This window comes from Podarcis tiliguerta (assembly GCF_965153285.1).
Source record: "Podarcis tiliguerta genome assembly, chromosome: 4".
Lineage (NCBI taxonomy): Eukaryota > Metazoa > Chordata > Lepidosauria > Squamata > Lacertidae > Podarcis > Podarcis tiliguerta.
Window position 1 is genome coordinate 59,103,436 of NC_139537.1, and position 23,927 is coordinate 59,127,362.

Below are 23,927 nucleotides of genomic sequence, written 5' to 3' on the forward strand. Positions count from 1 at the left end.
GTTGCAGGAGCCGAAGCAGCTTCTCACAGGTGCCAGATGCTGAGCCTGTTAAAAAACACACATTTGCAGTTCTATGCATGCTAGGTCCCACTGGATTCTGTAGTGATTTTTTTGCAAGGGACAGAACAATCCAAACCAGGTCGTTTTTTTGCATTGAGTGGAGGCATGCCTTTCTCCAGCTTTGCCAGCTATACAAGGCTTCTGCTGGCTGCTGAATGTGGGTAGCTCACTGATGAGATCAACATCCATGGTAGACAGTGAAAAGTCCCCAAACCAGGCAATGCAAGATGGGGAGAGGATGAGATGCCTCCAGGATCCACTGGGTCCTAGACTGGTTTCACTGCCATTGTGCCACGGCATTGGGCCCAATCTGGGCTGAATTCTTGCTCCTGATCTGATACCCCCCCCCAGCTCTTGTTTCACCCCGACCGCTGTGTGCAGTGGGGCTACAGATACAGCCATGGTCCTGCTGCTCTGTAAAACCCTGCTGACAAGGGAAAGAGGAGATTTTGATTGTGCCCTTAGTGTGCATAGTATTTCAGCCTAAAAGTAAATCTCTCATTTATATAGGTCCCAGTTCTGTTATCCTAGCACATCCCTTGCTCATGTTAAGTAGTGCTTTACTCTGCATGTTACCGTATTTTTTGCTCTATAACACGCACCAGACCATAACACGCACGTAGTTTTTAGAGGAGGAAAACAAGAAATAAAATATTCTAAACAAAATAGTGGATATATGATTTTTGTGATTCATGCTGTGGCCACAGACATGTGATCTGACAGTGAGTTTGGAGTATCCCAATGCAAAAATCCTGTGGATCCATGCTTTGTAACCATGGAGGAGGGAAGGAAGGGGAACCATGGATCCTCTGCTCACGACTGCAGCAGATCCCCCCCGCCACCCCAAGCATTCGCTCCATAACACGCACAGACATTTCCCCTTACTTTCTAGGAGGAAAAAAGTGAGTGTTATGGTGCAAAAAATACGGTATATCTGGTTGTAACATTACATTCATGTACTCATATCTCTATTCTCTGGCTTTGCAAATACCCTAAAAGGTACTTAGGAGATAATTATTCCTAGCTTGTTTGCTTTTATGGATAGAATAGCCAGTGAGAGTGAGAAAGTGTCACTTTTAAAGAGTAATTTAGCATAAGAACAGGAACAATCCTGGGCTAATAGAATTCCTGTGGTAAATAATTAACCTGTTGTTTACTCTGAGGGTGGATAAATGATACTTTTAAAAAGGGAAATTCTAACCTATTCAAATTATTTTCTGTTCAGCAGTTTAATTTGTTAGTGCCTGTTTTCTTCTAACATAAAATGTGGAATGATGAGGGGAATACCAACAAGGTCCAGTCTGTGGGTTTGGTACGTGCCAGCAGCCACCTGTGTATTTTGTCATAAACAATGAGGAGGCACTTCCTCAAGTGACCAGAAATGGAAGTGATAATTTTGACTGATAGGGAAGTAGAGCTTTAGCACAGAAACAATTCTCACTCAATCTGAAATTTCTCTAAGTGTCACTGTTAGGACCTATTTACTAATGGCAGTTGCACCTGGAATGAGGCACAGGTGCAGCTACTTTGATTATTCTGTCTCACTGCCCACAGACTTGAAGAAAGGAAGATAGAAGAGGCTTCTGACAAGCTAGTGAGTATTTCTGTTAGAAATACTCTGTGGTTCTGTGGAATTTTATGCCCTCTAGATGTTGTTTCGCTCTACCTCCCAACATCCCCAGTAGGCATGGCTTACAATGTACATTTTTGGAGAAGGACAGGTCTTTTTACAGAACCTCCTTTCATTTAAAGCAGTATCATGCCACTTTAAATAGTCAAGGCTTCCACCAAAGGATCCTGGGAATTGAAGTTTGCTAAGGGTGCTGAGAGTTGTTAGAGGACCCCTATTCCCTTTACAGATCTCGAATTACATGCCCATTTCTCTGATAAAAATAGGGACATCCTATTCCATAATAATAATTTTACTATTTACACTGTGCAGTCAGAGTTGCTCCAGTTGGGTAGCTTCCAACATATATAAAACATTAAACATTAAACAAACTTCCCTATAGAGGGCTATCTTCAGATGGCTTGGGGGTAGGATAAATCTATACCCTCGCAACATTTCTCCAGTGAAAATAGGGACATTCTGGGATCAAATTAGAAACTGGGACGGCTTCTGTAAATCTGGGACTGTCCCTGGAAAATAGGGACACTTGGAGGGTCTGGAATTACAGCTCAGAGTTCCCTGGGAAGGCAGATTAAACCACTCTGGGAACCTCTTCAGATTAAACTACGCTGAATGAAACTTTCATTTTGGCAGAAACTACTGGAACGTTTAACAGAAACAAAACAGCTGTTTTAGATGTTAATCATTTCCTTAGCTATTGTTTCCTCTGTCTCAGGAGTTAGATAAAATTCGTGCTGGTTGCATGAGCAGATCAATGAATATTCTAGTGAATGGAAAAATACTGAAATTTCAGTCTCATGTGAGACTCCAAACTGAACGATCACAGAAGGAAAGTGATTATTTTTTGTCAAATCATTTGACTTTCTTGATGCCACAGTATGCTCGTCATGCACACACAGACGAGAAAGCTAAAAATAAAATAAAATAGGATTTTAAACACTGAGCTAATTCAAGCTGTTGAAGTAAGAGCTGAATCTTAAGGTGCTACCGAGATGAGTGTCTATTGTAGGATTCTTGCTCCTCATGCAGGCAGAGTTTTATATATAGGAGGGTCCACATGATGATCCCAAAGCCAGCCTGTATTCCCCCTACCCCCCAGAGCACTTACTATTTAATTCAGATTTACCCTTTCTGGAGCAAACCTTGCAAGTTTTAAAAAACCAAACAAACCCCTGTTGGCAATGACCTGTTTGTGAGATCTGAATGACTCATTTACAGTATGAATCCCCTTGCCTGGAAGAAACCTGAAAGTCATATCACTGTACTGAGTTATGGACTATTATTCATTCTTTCATTTGGACTTTATTGGCATAATCTGTAGACTAATATAATTTTGTAGAACTCTACCAATCTTTTCAGTTCTTTTTGGAGAACGGTGCGTGTATGAGTGCATAACCTTGCTTTTATAAAACCAGGGCTGTCTTAAGCATACGCAGTGCTGAGGTACAAAGATCCGCCTAGCGCACCCCCCCCAGGTTGCTCAGTCCCAAGCACACAGGAAGGCAGAGCTGGCTGGCCGCCTCAGCGTCTCACTGGCTCAGTTGCCCCCGAACTCATGGGGCAGAGCCGCCTGCAGCAGAAGAGCCTGCTGCAGCGCTCCAGCCGACGGGTGGGCTCTTCCCTGGACTCAACTCTCGGGCCCTGGACTCTTGGCCTGGCGCCCCTGAGAGCCTGGTGCCTGGGTGTCCTGCATCCCTAGCACCCATGGGTAAGATGGCCCTGCCTAAAACTGCATTTTCCCCAGTTGTTGGTGGATGCCTCACTCTCTCTCTCCTTCACATTAATTCAAAAAGTGGGTGTTATTGTGGGAGGAGAGAAAATGCAGTAAGTGACCCCAGTCTCTGAGTAGCAACCAAGAGGGAGCGGAGTCTGACCTTCTTAACTGCTATTAGAAACAACCAAGGACACAGTTCAGAACATATTGTGCAGGCGCATACCTGCCCATAAGGATATGAGCCTGTCCTTCATCTTGGTTGCTGCTTAGCTGTTCACTGTTTTGTGTCCTACCTCACAGGCAGACACTGTACTGTGTGACGTGACTGTTTCTGCTCCCTTGCCAGACACATTGGAAGGGCAAGATTCACATGCAGAGGCTGATACTTTGTGGTTCCTTATCACGCAAGTGTCGCATGGGTGCCTTGTGGTGGTAGTGTGGGAAGTGATCGCTTTGCTGCCCTCTCATCCCGTGACCAGATTGCATCAATTGTTACTGGTAAACAGAATGTGAGCAGCCATGCTGCAGCTGCTGCTGTGCCAAGGAGGATAAGATTTGGGCCTCAAAAGTTCTTCAGGGCTGGCATGATAAAAAGCTGCACTTCAGCTACTGTGTAAATGCACTAGCAGTAGGGTGACAGACAGAACCGTCTGAGCTCATTTCCAGGACGCTGTTTTATTAATCACACATGGAAAACGCAGCAAAATGTTGCAGTATGTGGAGAGCTACTCTTCAGCATTCTGCACACTCCATTCTGTTCCTCCATCTACTCAGTTTCATTTCTTCCCAATGGTCAATCACCATTTCATGCCCACTGCTCAAGCTCAGCCATGACTGGGCTCCTTTGGGGGGGGGGGTTGTTCTCCTCAATATTTTTGTCTGGAGAATTTTTGTACTTCCACAAACCTTTGACTTTGACTGAGTCAGCTGACGCCTTCCTTTTGTGAGTGGGCGGTACCACTTTTTCTTCACCGGGACCAGCTCTTGGATAATTGAGATCATTCATAGCATATCTCATTTCCCTAATTTCAACACAAGTATTGCAGGTATTCTGTAAAAGAGCAGTATGCACTGAGGTGAAAAGGGATTTGGGGAGTTTTCAAATGATTTTGTAAATTCCCATTAAATAGCCTATTTCCCTTTCCCGTCCATCCAGCTTCTTGAACATTCTTCCTACTCTATCTGTCCCTGCTTCTTCTTTTGTAGATGGAGTAGAGCCAAAATCTCACCGTAAAGGGCTGGACAATCAAATATTTCATTATCTTAGAAGTACAAGAGAAAATATGGCCACAGTTCTTCAGAGGTTGGGCGGAGGAGCTAAATAGGAATGACTGGATAGATAAATGGTAAGGAAAGAGAATATATATTTCAAATAATAATTTTGTTTCCTTCCATCCTGTTTTGGATGGCTTGAAAGGAAATGAGAAATTAAGGGCTACGTTAGTCAGGAGAGGCAACCGCTGGCTGCCTAAAGTATAGTGTCAGCTGGAGTGCTTTACCAGAGATCCGGACTTCCGCTCTCACATATCTTTCTTTCTCCGAGGACATCTGAGCCATAATGGCTGAAATATTCTAGTTCAAATATTAGTACAAGACAGCCTATTGAGATGAAAGAACTCATCCTTTTCTTCCTTAGGACTCCACTTCTGGCAGCAGCTGTAGCAAATCAATTGTAAAGTATGAGCAAAGGGAGTCTGACATGCTGTTCATATATTTCATATGCTAAAATGCATTTAAAACCCACCATTACTTCTCAAAGGGATTTTTTTCTTTACAAGGCTGATGGATTTGGAAGGCTTCCTGTATAGACACACAGCCAAACTGACATGTGAAATGTTTAGAGCTTCCAGGGTGGGGAAGGGGGAGTGGGGAATTTAAATGACACCAACACACACAAATGCCCTAATTTAGGAGTACTTTAAAGGTAAAGGGACCCCTGACCATTAGGTCCAGTTGTGGTCGACTCTGGGGTTGCGGCACTCATCTCGCTTTATTAGCTGAGGGAGCCGGCGTACAGCTTCCGGGTCATGTGGCCAGCATGACTAAGCCACTTCTGGCGAACCAGAGCAGTGCACGGAAATGCCGTTTACCTTCCCGCCAGAGCGGTACCTATTTATCTACTTGCCCTTTGACGTGCTTTTGAACTGCTAGGTTGGCAGGAGCAGGGACCGAGCAACGGGAGCTCACCCCGTCGCGGGGATTTGAACCAAACCACCAACCTTCTGATCGGCAAGTCCTAGGCTCTGTGGTTTAACCCACAGCGCTACCCGCGTCCCAGGAGTACTTTACATTTTTGTTAATCTGATATACACCTGAATACAACAACTCAGACATTCAAGAGAAATTTAAACAGGACATCATTCAGGTGAATGTTTCATCTCATTGCCATATAAGGTCTGTTTATTTCAGAGATCATATTGTGCTTTACTGATTGAACCAGCTGAATCAGGAAGACCAACAACACACCCGGACCCAGATCTCAGTGCTGTCTCAGAGCTCTGCAACTGGGAATCCCAGAGACAGCACTCCCTGATTCAGATTCCTCTGGGGAAGTGACCCCCTTTACACCAGGGGCCCAATACTCTACTGGACTTGCTCAGCCAACACTTAAAGCAAGAGTTGACTGAGAGATGAGAAAATGCTAGACCCATACCAATGCAGGGGTGTCAAACTGAATAAAACATTGGGGGGGAGGGGCAGGAAAGCCCTGTTCTGCATAAATGATCACATGATGCGGTGCACATGCACACACACCAACCTGAAGCAACCTGAACCTGCTCTGGAGATTAAGATGAAGATCACAATACTGGGATGGAGGAAAGACTGCATTCCCAGCTTTTGTGTTGGAATGAGGAAGAAAAGAGAGGAAAGGAGGTGAAATAATGAGAAGTGAAGCAAAATGGAATCAAACAACGGGGAAAACCTATGAGGACATGTTCTACCCAGTTCTTCCTGCTATGCTCTGAAGCCTTTAGCAATTTCGTTCATACTCTCATCCATACAGTCTGTATGGGAATACTATCCCAGAGCCCTGAAGACATGTTCATTCTTTTCAGCATTCATGTTATTCCATGCTCTGCAGAAGAGTACAGTCCTGCCACTTACCCATGTACAGTCATAAACTATGGTCAGATCTATACACACAATATGGGTAGGCAAACTAAGGCCCAGGGGCTGGATCTGGCCCAGTCGTCTTCTAAATCTGGCCCATGGGCGGTCCAGGAATCAGTGTGTTTTTACATGAGTAGAATGTGTGCTTTTATTTAATATGGATCTCTGGGTTATTTGTGGGGCATAGGAATTTTTTTTTTTTAAAAATAGTCCGGCCCCTCTCAAGGTCTGAGGGACAGTGGACTGGCCCCCTGCTGAAAAGGTTTGCTGACCCCTGGTATACATTGCTCTTGTGAATGGGTTTTGCTATCTGTGGGTTTTGTATGAGCCACTCAGCAGGTGAAAAGGTGTAATTTCCTATGCCTAAATTTGATGCACACACTCTCCATATCCTGGTGGCTGTTAAACAAGCTTCATGAATTTCTTGATGTGTGCTGCTTGCAGCAACCAATTTATGCATCATTAGATTTTGCAATAATTGGTTTGTATGGCTTTCTTTCCAACAAGAAAAGCAACTTTCCTAGCATCACATTTTATGTAAGTGTGCTATTAGTCATATGCCCCAGCCAGTATATTTGACTTGTTTGTTGTCTAATGTTTCAGGTGAAGACTATTTAAGATTTATTTTGTAATTTTCAGCATGCCAATGTAAAACATATAGGTTTTGCCTATCTTTTGCCATCAGGTTAGAATAAATTGCTTCTTGATGCAAAATGGATGTCAAGTGTTGAAACTTTCCCATGACTGATGAGCCAAGGGCCATATATACCACCTTCCTCCTCTTCTTTTTTGATGTCGCTTTTCTGCCTAGGGTTTGCATTCCATATATTACTGTGGATTTTGCTTCCCAATTTGTCCTGCTTTCATGTCAGTATTGTGACACAGAGGAATGCACGAATAGTTATCAATTATATGAGAACATTACTTACTCTGTTTTCCCTCAAAACAAATAAATAAAGAAACAATAAATTCTTGTATTGCAGTGGGTTGGACTAGATGACTCTCATGGTGCCCTCCATACATTATTGGACTACAGTTCTCATCATCCCTGACAGTTGATCATGCTGGTTGGAGCTGATGGGAAATGTAGTCCAGCAGCACCTCGAGGGCATCCCATTGGCTACTCCCAGGGCATTGGTTGTGGATGTACGTAGCTGCTATGACCAACTGGCTGTTTCATAACTGGAAACTGACATGAGACACATGTCTTCCATTGTATTGACCAAAGGAAGAACAATATAGTGCTTGTATACCACATAAATCTGATACAGGTAATGCATTTATTTTGCTGGTCACTTTTGAAACATTCAGGGTTGTTGTTTTTTATCAGGAACCTAAAAACTGCCAACTCCACCGAGTGCAAAATACAGAATTAAAGGATCTTGAGCCAAGGATTATGTTTTGAGTGACAGAATAGAATGGTACCCACAGTCCTCCCACATAAAAAAATATACTCCAGATTAACTCATGTTTTCACTTCAGCAGTGTAATTTTTTTGGCAAGGGAGTCATTTTGTTGTTTGAAAAACTGGAAACCAGAAATCCTAGTTCATCTACTGCCAATCACCCAGAGATCTACCAATAGTCTAAGTCTACCTTCTATAACCCTTGGTCTAGGGCAGGCTGCAAGATGAAGCAAGGAGAATGTTATAGCGGTCAATTGCCCTCAACTACCGTACCTTAACCTTACAGGGCTGTTGGGAGGATAAAAACAGGGCGAGGAAGAACCATACATGCTGCCCTGTGGTCTTTGAAGGAAGGGATTGGATAAAAATGAAATAAATAAATAGACAGCACAGTCCTATGTATGACTGCTCAGAGGTTCAATTGGACTTAATCCCGGGCAGATGTGTAAACGATTGCAGACCAAGATTGCAGACAATAGACAAGGTTCTATTGTCAGGTATTGGGAAGACTGATGAATATTATCTGTAGCAGAAAGGGCTATGGTTTCAGCAACAGTGAAATAAAATAGTTTATGCTTGCTTTTAAAACAAACCTCATTGTTTTATTTTCTTCTGTTCACCACGAGATGTCACTCTTCTACCAATATAGCATCACGCTGCAGGCCATTTTACAATCATTACCTTTTCTGGTATTTTTAATAGCTTTCTTCAGAGCATATGTATATGGATTATATAGGTTTAGTTGCAATAGAAATGGAGATGATGGCAAAACTGTCAAGGACCAAATCAAAAGGATGTCTTTGTGATATTCATAATAAGCCAGAGGAGACCGACAAGCTGTCTATTTTGATATCTCTTTGTGTGAAGGCATACAGTACAATCATACCTAAGACATTTGGTTCCCTCACATTTCCATCCCTTTGGCTTTTTCTTCCTGGATTAAATATAGCACGAAGAAAGCCCTCTCTTTTCAGAAAAAATGTCATTTGTGGGCACCATATTTATTGGCTTCTTCTGTTTCAGAGACAATGGATGTCTTGTCCTTTCTCCAACATCATGAATGACATTATGTTGTTATTATGATGTACTTTCAAATGTGACAGTGCTGTGACCTTGAAGTTCCCATGTTGTTCACCTTGGCATTACCGAAATAGAGATATTGCAAAGAATGGATGGTGCACTTTTTATTAATCAGAGTTAAGGACAAGACAAAATGAACCACCATGCGAAGGCTTTGCATGACATAAACACCTACTAGTTGGATGCCATTCCTGTTTAATTCAATGTCACTGAGTTCTTGTCCACAAACAGCCACAAATGATTGTTTTCTATGGTGTGGGGTAAGTTTGACCTGTGAGAGCATGCACCACTTACAAGTTCAGTCTGCTGCTGAAAAAGTAAACCTATGTGCTGGGGCCATTGGTGAACTGGAATTTTCTTCAAATAAATAGTTTTATTATATTTACAGGGCTGGCCCTACCAAGAGGCAGAGTGAGGCAGTCACCTCAGACGGCAAATGCTGAGAAGTAGGGAATAGACAGAGCTGTGTGTCACATGTCTGCTTTGTGCCTTTTAAAGTATCCTGTTGTGCTCAGGTGCAGTGGAGGAAATGTCAAAGAAAGATTCAGTTGCCTGCCTAATAAACCTTTGTATGTGATATGGGATGTGTGGGACTTACCATCTTATCCTTCATCTCAGGCAGGTAGAAAATGTCCTGGGTAAATAGGACCAGGTGTATAGGGACTTGGATCTCCTCATAAATACTGTTTTTTCTGTCTGTGAATCTCTAGGAGATTTTAGATTATTTTATCCCCTAGGGAAAAAATAAGGAGGAAATGATCAGGAAGGAAATAACTCTGAGAGGATAGGGTAACTTCAGGAGATGTTTGTTTGCTTATTCATTCCATTTAAACCTGGCTTTCCATAAATATTGCTGGAGGCATCTGCATAAAATGAGGTTGGTGACCATATCCAGATCCTGGACCACAGCTTCCTCTCATGTTCCCATTTTTATCTCTCAGAATTCTGGGGTTGAATCATAGTCAATGTTGGTTTTAAGCCCTGACTTAATCACCTGGACGCATTGGAAATAGGCTGCCTAAAGGTCTGTTTTGAATCCCTCCAACAAATATTCAGAGATACAAACAAAGAGCATCATTCATAACCAACCTCAGAGACCCAGGGAGGCATAAGCCAAAAATAAAAATCTCAGGTAACCAATCTGAACAGGTTCTACTAGAAATGACAGAACTGTTTTTAACATGTGAAAATGAATCTTCATACCCTTGGAGGGGGGGCGGAACAGGAGAAATGAAGGAAGGAAAAATTATTAATCAAGCCTGGAATTAGAACAAGTTATGGGGTACAGGAGCAGGAGGACTAAGTGTGCATGCACTGATCTCCTATTTAAAGAAACCCATGATATCACTACAAATAACTGACAGTTGCTATGCGGAGTTGCTGTAGCACACAGCTATAGCAACCACCTTTGGAGAGGTAGAAAGTGCTTTTGAAGACAGAGATGCAGGCATACATCCACATCCATATTGCTCCTCTGTTCAAGAGAGTTTTGAAGAACCACCACAAGGAAGCCAGACACTGATTGGAAGCATGCAGTGTCCTTCCACCATTAAGGCATTCCAGCGTGCTGTGTACTGAGGTGGCTGCTTCCTAAGGATCACCCCAGGAGTTACGTTGAGCAAAGCAGTTTTCATTGCGGCAGATTTTCAAAAGGGCAAATAAAAACTTCTCTGTTATCCGAAGTCTTTAAATACCATGTTTGTCCTTGAAAAGCTATTACTTAGCCCTCTAGCCATAACAGTGGCTTTTAGTGGTGAAGGATTGTGTGAAGCCGGGAAGAGTGTTGGGCAGATAAATTACTTCAAAACTTCTGCAGTGCTGAAACATGGTAGTAATGGGCGGTGTTCATGAGAGATGGAGGATAGTGTGACTTGATGTCCATTATCACTTCAATACTGTACCACATTTGTCAGAGAAATATAGTATTCTTGTTTGACATTATGTGAAAGACAAATTCCTCATAAAGGGCAGAGAGTAAGCAGCAGAAACAAGATAGTTCCATGGGGCCTGGTGTCCTGCCTGAGCCACTAAATAATTCTTCACACACAATATTTTTGGGGCGGGACAGGGCAGGGAAAATGTTACGAATGCTGACTGGGCAAGCCCAACCATCTTTTTTTTGTTAGAGAAATTACAGGTAAGTGGTCCAGGATGAGCAGCAGGTGTCATTTACCTCTTTGCCCTGTGGCCTTGAAAACCATTCCTCATCAGGTTGACCCACTCTGGGCCAACCCGGCTACCACCCACTCCAAATTTAAACTACAGTTTAATAGGCTGGGTTTTTTTTAAAGGAACACTAATTAACCGTACAGGTGGTAGGCGTGGGCGGGGGGAGATGTTACATCTCTTTGCTTTCACTACCCACCAAGAGCAGGGACAGGTCAAGTCTGTACCACACAGGATCAATGACTCCGCTGAGTGAGCCATCAATCCTGCATGCTGATGCTTCAGGCATGGGCATCAGGTAGGAATGAGAGTCAGGCAGCTCTTTCCTTATGGGAAGACACAGCTAGTGGTCAGGTGTTTTCCTATCTGATGTTTCTCTTTCCTCCCTGTTGCCTCTTCCCTGACAGCCACAGATAGCTCTTGGAAGTGCTATTTTTCTAGAAAAAGAGATGCTGGAACTCACCATGATTGCCTCCCTTGTTCCCTTAGAATGCCAATAGTGCCCACCTGAGAGGTGCTGGAATTGAGTTCTAGTGACTTCTGGCTGAAAAAAAGCACGGGCTCTTGGTCATTCAACCCAGCCTTTAAGCAATGTGTGTGTATCTGTGACTAACATGTCCAATAACTGAATACCTTTGAATATGCCCAATTTGACTTGGGTCTTGTCCAGATCTGGGGCACAGCCCTAGTATTTACCCCTTCTCACATCTGCAAAAAAAAAATTATATTAATATTTTATCAACCAAACCGGTTCATTTAAATGATATATCCTTTCAGAAGCCCAGAGTGGTATTTTAGGCACACAGCAACTTCATTGAATTGGCAAGGCCATTGTCATGGAAGCCTTAATGGGCAGTCTGTCCAGTAAGCAATGTATGGACATTTAGAGCTTTCCTCTCCCAAAACAGAACAGCCATACATAGGCAACTCCTGTGCAGTTCCACTTAATGATTAACCAATATAGTGATGTTCCACACCATCATCCTGCACACTTCACAGCTGCATGTGGGAAACTGGGCATTATGGGGTAGACAGAGAATGATGGTGGGGATTTAAACCTGGCTATCCCACACTCAGACCCAATAACTTTGTCAGGGCACCACACTGGCTTTACTATTTGTAACTACTATATTAGTTGACATTTTGATATCCTATGGAAGCTAGCCTATAGGGTAAGTCTACGCAGAATACAAGGATGGGAACAATTGTTGTACACAGTTTTCCCAAGGGAAAAAAGTCGAAGGGCTTCCCAATACAGCAATCTAACTCTTCTTTTTATTTGTATTGCTTCTAAAATGAAATTCTTCTGAGTGCAATTGACATATTGACACTGTTAATATATGTGCTTCCAAGTAATGGGAGGCAATGTAATTAACTATGTTGAAGAGAAAATGTGAAATAACTGGAAAAAGAGCAAGCTTATTCTGTTTCTGAAAAGAAGGTGACATCCATACTCCTCTGACAGGCTTTATAAAAACGGAGCAAACTTTTTAACCTCTGTACTGTACGTTTGATATCGGCTTCCTTCAGAGGCAGTTGTTTGTTTAATAAGTTACAAGTGGGGGCCCGGTAAAGACCAACTTAACTTTTGCCTTGGTCAGGGTCACAGCTACTTTTGAGTACATCTGATACTGGTTCTCTAAAGATGTGCATGAGTCACTTCAGCCCCAGTAGACTTTTGCACAATATTGTGTGGGTGGGTGTATACAAAGTACAAACACACACACACACACACACACACCCCCTGTATGACAGTTCATTCTTGTTGAAAGCAGAACTTGCAAGGAATATACTTTAGAATAATGAGGAAATTCTAAGTAACAAAATTCTTTGTACTATTGGTTCTTAAGAGAAATATTTGAAACTCTGTTTCTTAAAATCTGTATTTCATTCACTATATTATTCTGTATTATACACTGCCAACTGTGTTATTTCAGATTTATTAATATGTTTATTTTTTGCTTTCCATAACAAATAAACAAATCTTAAGGTGATTTACAACACCAAACCACAACACAATAAAATAATACTTTAAAACAGGGGTGGGAAAACTTTTTGGTCTTGTGGCCCAATCTTTATCTCACCCGTCCCAGTGGGCCAACTTTGACAGTTGGGTTTTCTTAACATTTTAGTGTTTTTAATTGATTTTTGTTTGTATTTTATTCTTGAATACATTTTGGGGTCTAGTACAGATCAAAATGCAGGATAGAAGTAGAATAAAATAAAATAATTATTTAAACAATGTGCAAAATATTAGTGGACTATCTCTTAAGGAAATTCCCCTTGGGCCATTTCTATCTCACATCATCTACAAAGGGGGCTTCCAAGATTTCGCTGAGCCATGACTAGAAGACAAAGTCCAGCAACTGGAGGAACGTGTAGCTACGCTCCAAAGAATTAGAGAGCTGGAGCTCTTCTTGGAAGCAACAGAGCACACTGTCTCCACCAAGGAGGAGACAGGGGACTCCCCTGAGAAGAAGACTAGTTCACCAACACAGGAGCCAGATATATGGAGAAACGTGACTCAAAGAAGTAGGAGGCCCAGGGTTCGCTCTGATTGTTTAGAAATACACAATCGCTTTGAGGTCCTCTCCCCTAGCATGGAAGACGAAGAGCAGACTCCATTTGAGGATCTCTCCCTCATTACAGTCGATCAGGTATATGAAGACGAGCATCATAAAAAATAAGTCATGTCAGACTAACCTGATCTCGTTTTTTGACAGAATTACAAGCCTGGTAGATGAAGGGAACGCAGTGGATGTAGCCTACCTTGATCTCAGCAAGGCATTTGACAAGGTGCCCCATGATATTCTTGTAAAGAAGCTGGTAAAATGCGGTGTTGACTATGCTACCACTCAGTGGATTTGTAACTGGCTGACTGACCGAACCCAAAGGGTGCTCATCAATGGTTCCTTCTTCATCCTGGAGAAGAGTGACTAGTGGGGTGCCACAGGGTTCTGTCTTGGGCCCGGTCTTATTCAACATCTTTATCAACGACTTGGATGATGGACTCAAGGGCATCCTGATCAAATTTGCAGATGACACCAAACTGGGAGGGGTGGCTAACACCCCAGATGACAGGATCACACTTCAAAACGACCTTGACAGATTAGAGAACTGGGCCAAAACAAACAAGATGAATTTTAACAGGGAGAAATGTAAAGTATTGCACTTGGGCAAAAAAAAATGAGAGGCACAAATACAAGATGGGTGACACCTGGCTTGAGAGCAGTACATGTGAAAAGGATCTAGGAGTCTTGGTTGACCACAAACTTGACATGAGCCAACAGTGTGACGCGGCAGCTAAAAAAGCCAATGCAATTCTGGGCTGCATCAATAGAAGTATAGCATCTATATCAAGGGAAGTAATAGTGCCACTGTATTCTGCTCTGGTCAGACCTCACCTGGAGTACTGTGTCCAGTTCTGGGCACCACAGTTCAAGAAGGACACTGACAAATTGGAACGTGTCCAGAGGGGGGCAACCAAAATGGTCAAAGGCCTGGAAACGATGCCTTATGAGGAACGGCTAAGGGAACTGGGCATGTTTAGCCTGGAGAAGAGGAGGTTAAGGGGTGATATGATAGCCATGTTCAAATATATAAAAGGATGTCACATAGAGGAGGGAGAAAGGTTGTTTTCTGCTGCTCCAGAGAAGCGGACACGGAGCAATGGATCCAAACTACAAGACAGAAGATTCCACCTAAACATTAGGAAGAACCTCCTGACAGTAAGAGCTGTTCGACAGTGGAATTTGCTGCCAAGGAGTGTGGTGGAGTCTCCTTCTTTGGAGGTCTTTAAGCAGAGGCTTGACAACCATATGTCAGGAGTGCTCTGATGGTGTTTCCTGCTTGGCAGGGGGTTGGACTCGATGACCCTTGTGGTCTCTTCCAACTCTATGATTCTATGATTCTACTGAGATGGTGTACCAACACAGTCATGCACACATACAAAATGAATAATTGAGACTGAGTGAGAAAGCACCATGGTCACATAGTTCTCATTTGTATTCTTGGCACAGAAGTGGCCAACACCTAAAACAACTTCTAACAAGTAACTAGGTGCTTCACTTCTGGAGTGAGTGGCAGGGTAGGCTGTTTTGCATTGGAAAACGATACATTTCCCGCATCTTTCTGGCGTGCTCAAACCAACAAAGCAGGGAAGTAGCTCTGAATGAGTGTGTAGTAAACTCTCATTTAGAGTGCTTTGAACAGAAAATGATACAGATTAAAAAATGAGAATCCCAGGAAAAACAACAATATAACCATACACAAAATCAAATTCTGCATCTTCCCAGAGCACTCAAACAGAAAAGCAAGAAGCACTTCAAGAGGCCTGCACAGTAGATGCTAGTAGGCACCTTCAGAGTGCTTTGAACAGAAAATGATATGCATGAAAAAAAGAGAAAAGGACAGGAGAAAGAAAAATGCATGTACAAATTTGACAGTTTTTGAAAGCCAAATGAAAATTAGGCTTCTTCTGGACAAATACCCCCTACCCTACCCCATCTCTTCCACAATCATACAAGGACCAAATGCCTCCACATATCTTGTCTCCAATAATCATTGTATTCCACAAGGAGTATCTCTCTGGACTAACACAGAAAATAGTGAATAGCAACTTTTTTTCCGGTTATGTATCTTGTCAGTTTGGGATTTCTAGGGTGTACCTAGGATATAAGTGGGGCGCAGTCCAGAGAGAATGATCTTAAGGCACATAATGCAGTTCTACCGGTAAAAGCTAAGCTGATCAGGTGACATACACTGTCTATCTCAGAAGCGTTCTGCAATTTAGACAGGTTTTGTTTATTTTAAGGGAGCTTTCACACATTTCCTCATGACTTTGGGTATCAGTATAGTGTTGCCATATTTCATAAAGTGAAAAGCACAAACATAAAGTGAAAATCCAAGCACAAACCCTAACCCTAACCCTAACCCCATCAATTGAAATCCCAGTAATGGCAATCCTATATCAGTATTCACACCCAGATGAAAGGAATTGGTCTGAAACAAACATCATATTGGCATACTTTTACTTTTGTTTATTTTTCTTCATTTTCTCCGCCATTTTTCTTTCATCTTCAGCTGATGATACAAAATGGATCTGTTTATATGAATGTATGTTTATTATTATGGCTAAACAGCCAGCATAATCTGCTATATGATATTTATGATATTTATCCCTTCTACCGTGATGCAATTCCCTCCCAAATCTTCTTGCCATGAGTACCACTATTATCTCTGTGTTCTGCCGTGTAATCAGACTCCCACTACATGTCTGCTTCCTTTCCCACAAATAGGCTTCCGTGTCCCTTATTCTCAAAAGCCAAACCATGAACCAAGCGTTTCCTTTCTATCCTTTGTCCCTGAACTTCTTGTGTTCTGCTTCTTGCAGCTGCCTCAACTTTCCATCCATTAACTCCAGTCTTGACCCTCTCTAAGCTGGCTTTTGCCCTCAGCACTTAACCCAATATGCCTCTGCCAAAAGCACTGTTTGTCTTCAACTGTTAAGCTGAAAATTCTCAGCTCATCCTCATCCTCCTTGACCTTTCTGCTGCCTTTGATCTACCAGATCACCCTCTCTTACTTGACTCCTTTTATTCCCTAGGAGGTTTCATGATGCTGTCCCCAGCCAGTTCTTTCCCTACCTAATAGCTTTTTTGGTGTAGGTACTGGAACTCAACAGCACTCCTCACACTGGGTTGTGCTGGGGACTGGGTTGGACTAGCTGCAAATACAGTGGTACCTCGGGTTACATACGCTTCAGGTTACATACGCTTCAGGTTACAGACTCCGCTAACCCAGAAATATTACCTCGGGTTAAGAACTTTGCTTCAGGATGAGAACAGAAATCGTGCTTTGGCGGCGCGGCAGCAGCAGGAGGTCCCATTAGCTAAAGTGGTGCTTCAGGTTAAGTACAGTTTCAGGTTAAGAACAGACCTCCGGAACGAATTAAGTACTTAACCAGAGGTACCACTGTACTGGAATTCACTGGTGGTGTTATGCACAAGACTCTCCTTCCTTGGAGGTTTTTAAGCAGAGGTTGGATGGTCATCTGTCATGTGTGATCTACAATTATGATAGGTACTGTGTACCGTACTCCCCAGTTGACCACACAGCCAACTAGAACATGGGTAGGCAAACTAAGGCCTGGGGTCCGGATCTGGCCCAATCGCCTTCTAAATCCGGCGTGCAGACAGTCTGGGAATCAGCGTGATTTTACATGAGTGGAATGTGTCCTTTTATTTAAAATGCATCTCTGGGTTAATTGTGGGGCCTGCCTTGTGTTTTTAAAGGAGAAGAAGGTGTCCTTTTATTTAAAATGCATCTCTGGGTTAATTGTGGGGCATAGGAATTTTTTCATCCCCCCCCAATATATAGTCCGCCCCCCCACAAGGTCTGAGGGACAATGGACCGGCCCCCTGCTGAAAAAGTTTGCTGACCCCTGATCTAGAGTAACGGCTGCAGCCAGCTGGGGATGGCCAGGCATAACCCGGAAGTAACGCCCAAATGGTCCGAAGAGAAAGCCACAGGTGAGAGAGTGGAGAAAGCAGCCACAGGATGAAGATGAAAGAGAGAGGTGGATCCTGGAGAAGCAGGAATGCAGCTTAAGACAAGCCTGGGGAGTGCTTACTGCCAGGGAGTATAGGAGTGTTGACCAGATGACTCCAAGACACTTGGGGCAGTGAAACTATAGCAGAAACCGCACCCCCCATTGCAGCTTTCAGTCTAGCAGGCATTAGGTGACCTGAGGAGACCCTTCAGTCTCAGCAACATATTAATCTGTACCAGCCTGCTGAATGAGGCCCATTCATCCCAGCACTCAGAGTGGCCAACCAGATGCCCATGGGAAGCCCACAAGCCGAACCTGAGTGCAGCATCACTCTCTCTTTCTCAGCCTCCTTCCTGCCTCCCTTTATCTGCTGCCTTGGAATCAAGGTAGCTACTGGCCAATGGCTAGTGTGTTGTGCTAGTGGAACATGGAATCTTCACTTTAATTTTTAAATATGTTTTAATAGTGCAGTGACTGAATATAGGATTACTGAGTGCAGAAATATTATTTTTGCTGTTTTGATGTTTATCCCAAAGGAAGAAATAAAACAAAGTTCTAAATTACAGTTCTAAATAAACTCCTCCTCACCTGCAAAATGGATCTGCAGGAACAGAAATCACATAGCTACTGAGCTGATGAGAATGCTTCCATGAATCCTCGTTCACAAGGGGCACCAGCTCCTGGAGGCCAAGCCCTTTTGGGCCCCTGAATATATATATGGGCATGGGTGGGGACTGCCCCCCCCAACACCCACAAAGTGTGGAGGCGAAGCACGGAGCTGAGCGGAGTGTGGCGCAGCCCCAATGGCTGGCCCCTCCTCCTCCTGCCACAGAGGGGAAGGAGGGTTGCAGCAGCCTCCCGCAGGTGGCAGTGCCAAGGAGTTGGAGGAGGAGCTGCCGACCATTGAAAGTGCATGGCCATGTTCAGCTCCACCCCTGGCTCCTCCCGATGTCCTGATATCATGTTTGGGATGTTGCCATCACATGTGACGTCATGCACGCAACATTACTCCCCCCCCCCATCGTCCTTTCAAGCTGGCACCTTAGCCTTTCACTATGGACTTTGTTCACACAGTTGGACCAGAAAGCATCCTTAGCAAACTTCTGCGATGATGACAGAGTGCAGGAAGAAAGTAATCTTTGGCACAAAACATTTGCAATTAGCAAATTGGTACTGCAATGGTATCCTGTTTTTATATTAGTTCAGAATTAATTCTGCATCTTCCTAGTGACTGCAGACAATCACATTTGAGCTAAAAGAACTGTGTATTCGATTATCGTCACCTGACCTCACTTCTGTTTCTCATTCTCTGTGTGGGCCTTATATGGCAACATTTAATACCAAACAAAAACAATAAAATCCATTGTTTGGTGGTGGTGGTGGTTGTTAAACATTACTTTTAGATAAAAATTGATCCTGGCACTCAGTAACATGATCTCTAATCAACAGTCAGTATTGCCCTCTCCTCATTCTCTCCCTTCCAATTCCACTGTGTGGAACCTATGTGAATTAGATCTAACTTTCACATTTTCTGGTCTAGTTGTAAATGAGCAATGTGTTTCTCACCGATCTGTGCTTTTTAAATGGCTGTACCCCTACAGAATCATAAAACCAGGGATTTGTATTTCTGTTTTCCTTAGCTTTAAACCACTAGTATAATATTTTTAAATATTTAATTGCAAATCAGTGTTCACAAGACCAATGTTTTTGGTTGCACTTGTTAAAATCTACTACTGGCAGGCAGGCAATGCATGACTCATGCCTTTGAGACTTGAAGGTAATGTAATCTCCTTTTGAACTGTGCAAAAGCTTCCAAGTAAAGATACTGAAGGTCACTATCACCTTTGCTAATGATTTTCCCAACTATCTCTCTGTTAATGAGTTCTTTTTAGTTCCTTTAAAAGCCTACTGCTTTCCAGTTCTAAAATTGTGTTACCTCATTTGAAGACAGTGAATGTGCGGCACATGAGGTTTAGCAAGCTGTGGAGACTTCCCATGCATTATCAAGAGCAGATAATGGATTCACAGACAGCATTGTTTTTACTACACTGAGTATGTGTGTGTGTGTGCATTCACATGCATGCACATGAATGAGTGTGTATGACAGATAATTGCCTTATTTGGTAATAACCTTGTGTGTCTAGAGTCTAGACCATAAACAAGCCATCAAAGATCAAGGTCAAGGACCTGCTATTCTTGGAATCCAGGTGGAAAGTATATTTTTAAAAATGCTAACATCCTGTCAGTATTGCATTAATGAGAAGCAAGGATTTGTCCTTACTTTTATCCTGTTACCCTTGTCTCTCCCTTTCCTTCATCCTCCACTCTCTAAACCTATATTGTAACCCTGACTTGGTCTCTCTCTCTTTGGTCTATCTCTCACAACTCATCATGGCAGTAGCCACTTTACTGAGCTACCCATTATCTATCTTCTGGTTGTTCTCCAGGGTCTATTAAACCTTGCCCATCATATCAGTTGCCCATCATCTGAGTTGTTAAACTGCCTCAAAGGTTTTAACTAAAACAGAAACTCTTGCCCATCTTTAGCTAATTAAAGTCACTGTTAGCTCTGAAATTCGGTTTGAGGGCAAGCCTCTAAGATACATCTGTTGGCTGTACCCCTCCTTTCTGCATATTCCTCAGAAGAGCTGAAATAAGTTTCCATATACATACAACTGCCTGTTTGTATGCACTTCCATGTGACTAGGAAATTTGATCATTTTATGCTCACATGGAAGAGCCCAAGTGTACATGCACAGGAGTCCCTCTCAGACGTTTTGGCAGGTTTCATACCAGGGGCAGCAACTTCATGCCTGCAGTTTTCAGACCAACTCTTCACAAAATGTTAGGGGAGATTATTAGGTGTTTATTTTTAAACCCCTCGAAACTGTAATTGCTGTCCTTGCAGGAAAACCACTGCAGCTACTCTTCTGAAACGCAGCGGGATTCATGCTTTCAGAAGGGACATGATCTTACCTGCAAACGTCATCCAATTCTGTCCTAACATAAAAAAAGTCATTTCATTTTTTTAATAAATAAATAAATTTAGAATACTCAGCAGTCAGTCAGCACAAAAGCCGCTGGACCTATTTTTCTGTAATAAAGTTTGCATTGTTGCTGTTATACTTCAGAGTAACTTCATTCTATGCTCTACTTTGAGTCATAAAAAATGAAACCTAGGTCTCACATTGTGATTTTTGAACAAGGGAAAAATTACAGTTTTAACTAAACTACAGTGGTACCTCGGGTTAAGTACTTAATTCGTTCCGGAGGTCTGTTCTTAACCTGAAACTGTTCTTAACCTGAAGCACCACTTTAGCTAATGGGGCCTCCTGCTGCCGCTGCGCCGCCAAAGCACGATTTCTGTTCTCATCCTGAAGCAAAGTTCTTAACCTGAAGCACTATTTCTGGGTTAGCGGAGTCTGTAACCTGAAGTGTATGTAACCTGAAGCGTATGTAACCCAAGGTACCACTGTAATGAGTAATGAGTTGTAATCAGCTTAGGACCTATAGAAATTACTGGGATTTAAGTAATGAATAACTTGTCCAATTTATTTCATTAGGGCCTATGTTCAACCAAGTCTGGATCCAGGCTTACGTTATACTGAAAATGTTAAGTATGAATAGCTTTATGTTTAAATCTTCCTCGACCTCTCCTCTCCTCTCCCCAGTCTGTTATAAATAGATACCAAATTCATTTTTTAAAACATACTATTTCTGTTCCCATGTTTTGTGGTGAACTTCTCAAGGGAGTTTGTAAAGTTCCCACTTTTGCTTACTTCTAGATTCTCCTCCTGATGTGTGTCATGAGCATTTATGGTTCTTCCTCCATGACAGGTTTGTAAACGAGTTCTCTTTGGCCTTGGGGTATTGTGGATGGGATGTGAAGTGGCAGAGACTCTGGTCCCCATCACAATGATATTTTACAAGCCTTCATATGATAGCCAGGATTTTATTTCTCTCCACCCCCACCCCCACCTTCCAATATCTGATACTCAGAGTTGTCCCTATTTCTTTCCAACTCTGAAATCCCTCTAATAAAATACTTATTTTGCCATCATTTTTTAAAAAATGTGTCCAGTCTTCTCAGTGCCCTGTGGCAAGCACGCTGCCTTGTCCTCCATCACACATCATAGATTAGAGATCAAGACCTTTGTTTATTTCCCTAGTCATAAATGGTGGGTTAGGAAGTAATGAATGACAGGGTCTGAAACTGAAGGCTCTGCAGAAAAGTAACAATGCATTACTTTTTAAATCTGCCTCTAGTATTGCTTTGTGAAGTGTGAATTAGGTAAGTTTACCAAAAAATGAAAAGAGAACAAAATGTCTCATCCTTCTTTTATTTTGGATGTGATGAAAATTATAGACAGAATCCCAATAGTGACTTTTCTAGAGTATCAATAGATCCTTAGTACTATGGAGAACTTCCAAACAAAACTAGCTGTACCGGTGTATTCGGGTTAGATCATAACTAAGCTTCTTTGTTGGTTTCTCCTTCCCCTTGCATCATCCCTGTTTCTCAAAAAAAAAAAAAAAAAAAAAAAAAAAAAAAAAAAAATCTAGCTAATGACAGGCAGCACATATTGGTGAAAAATATTACCCCACTTTCATGGTTCAGCTGGAGACCCTGCTGGACCTTAGTTCTCTCCACAAACAGAAGGAGCCTTCTGTTCACCAAGGGCTAGTCAAGATGCAAGTATTTGTGGCAGGCCAGCACCTATAAATCTTTCCTAATCTATTCCTGACAATTTAATATTTGCTTACTTAAAGACAGTGGTTTTCAAACATCTCCTAAAGGGAATGTTTCTCTTATCAGCTAGACTGCTGAGAAGCCCATGATTATTTCTGCCACAGAGTTTGTGAATGTTGTAGCATATTCAAGAATCCAGTTCTGAAACAAATTAGCGTGAGGGTCAGAACAGGCAATACAGTGCATTCTGACATAGGGTAGGTCAAGTTGACCTTCAGAGAAGTTTAACTACCATTATTTTTCTTTGCATTGAAGAAAACCCTGGTAAGCTTCAAAGAAGTGTCCAGAACTCTCCAGAACACAGTTTGAGATCCATTGAGAGAGGAGTATAAATGGCTCCCCTGGTAAGATGTATTTCAGAACCTTGCTCTCTCTCGCTCTCTCTCTGCAAACAGCAGAATCATATTCTTTCTGTGAAAATAACACTTTTCACCCGTTTTATTTGTAATACTCATTTTTCCTGGGAGCATTTTATCTTGACACATTCTCTCAAGGAAATCTCACTTTGGGAGCTGAGTTTTCATATTAATTTTTAAGGGGGTATTCTCCCCCCCCCTTTTAAAGTAGCCATGCTATTATTCTGTTGTCGCATACATTTTGAATCATACTCCATTTCCCATACAGAAGTCCCCAAAAAGACACATTTGCCCACAGGAAACACAAAGTGCTGAAGTGATCAGCTTTAGTTTCTGCTGAACCCTTTCTTTCCTCTCCCCACATTCTTTAGTCCTAAACTGACAAATACTGATTAGTGCCATTCCAGATGAGTACGGTACTCCCTTTCCAGAGCTTGGCAAAACTCATTTCCCATTAAGGAAGGGAGCAGCCTTGACTGAACATTCCTTTTTTTCTGCTGATACTGAACAGCCAGTCTATTTCTGACATATGATGTAGATGATACTCCCTCACTCGCCTATCTGGAGCCTTCCAACACCCTTGTGAAATCAGTGGGAAAATTCCAGTGGGCTTTGGGATCACTGGGTCATGTCCCTCCCTGCTACCATTTATTTATGCCTTGCTATCACCATTTGTATACGGGTGGATAGACTAATGCTCTCCCTGTTAATCAGCAGGCTGGCGTGTTGTAGCATAGCAGCTACAGCAGTCTTATGTGTGTGCTTACTACTAGAGAATAAACTCCACTAAACTATCTAGCATGCATTATGTATTGCATTTATACCCTACTTTTTCCTCAAAGGAGCCCAAGGGTTCTCCCCCCTCCTCATTTAATCCCCAGTGAACAACCCTCTGAAATAGGTTAGGCTGAGAGGCAGTGACTTGCCCAAAGTCCACCAGTAAGCTTCCTAACTGAGTGGGGATTTGAACCTTGGCCTCCCAGGTCTTTGCCTGACACTCTAACCACTAAACCACACGGGCTCCTCAAACTACTTGTTGCATCCAATGAACGTTTGCCTGGACGCTGAAATAAACGTACAACTATCATTTTTCAAAAACTGCACA

The 23,927-nt window shown here is 42.5% G+C and overlaps 1 long non-coding RNA gene across 1 annotated transcript; it reads left to right on the forward strand.

Moving 5' to 3' along the window:
* Positions 1-1,389: 1,389 nt before the first annotated feature.
* Positions 1,390-22,818, forward strand: LOC310677073. The gene is made up of 3 exons (XR_014510913.1): positions 1,390-1,654; positions 21,502-21,553; positions 22,722-22,818. It is a non-coding gene; the product is annotated as an uncharacterized lncRNA (long non-coding RNA).
* The last annotated feature ends 1,109 nt before the right edge of the window (positions 22,819-23,927 follow it).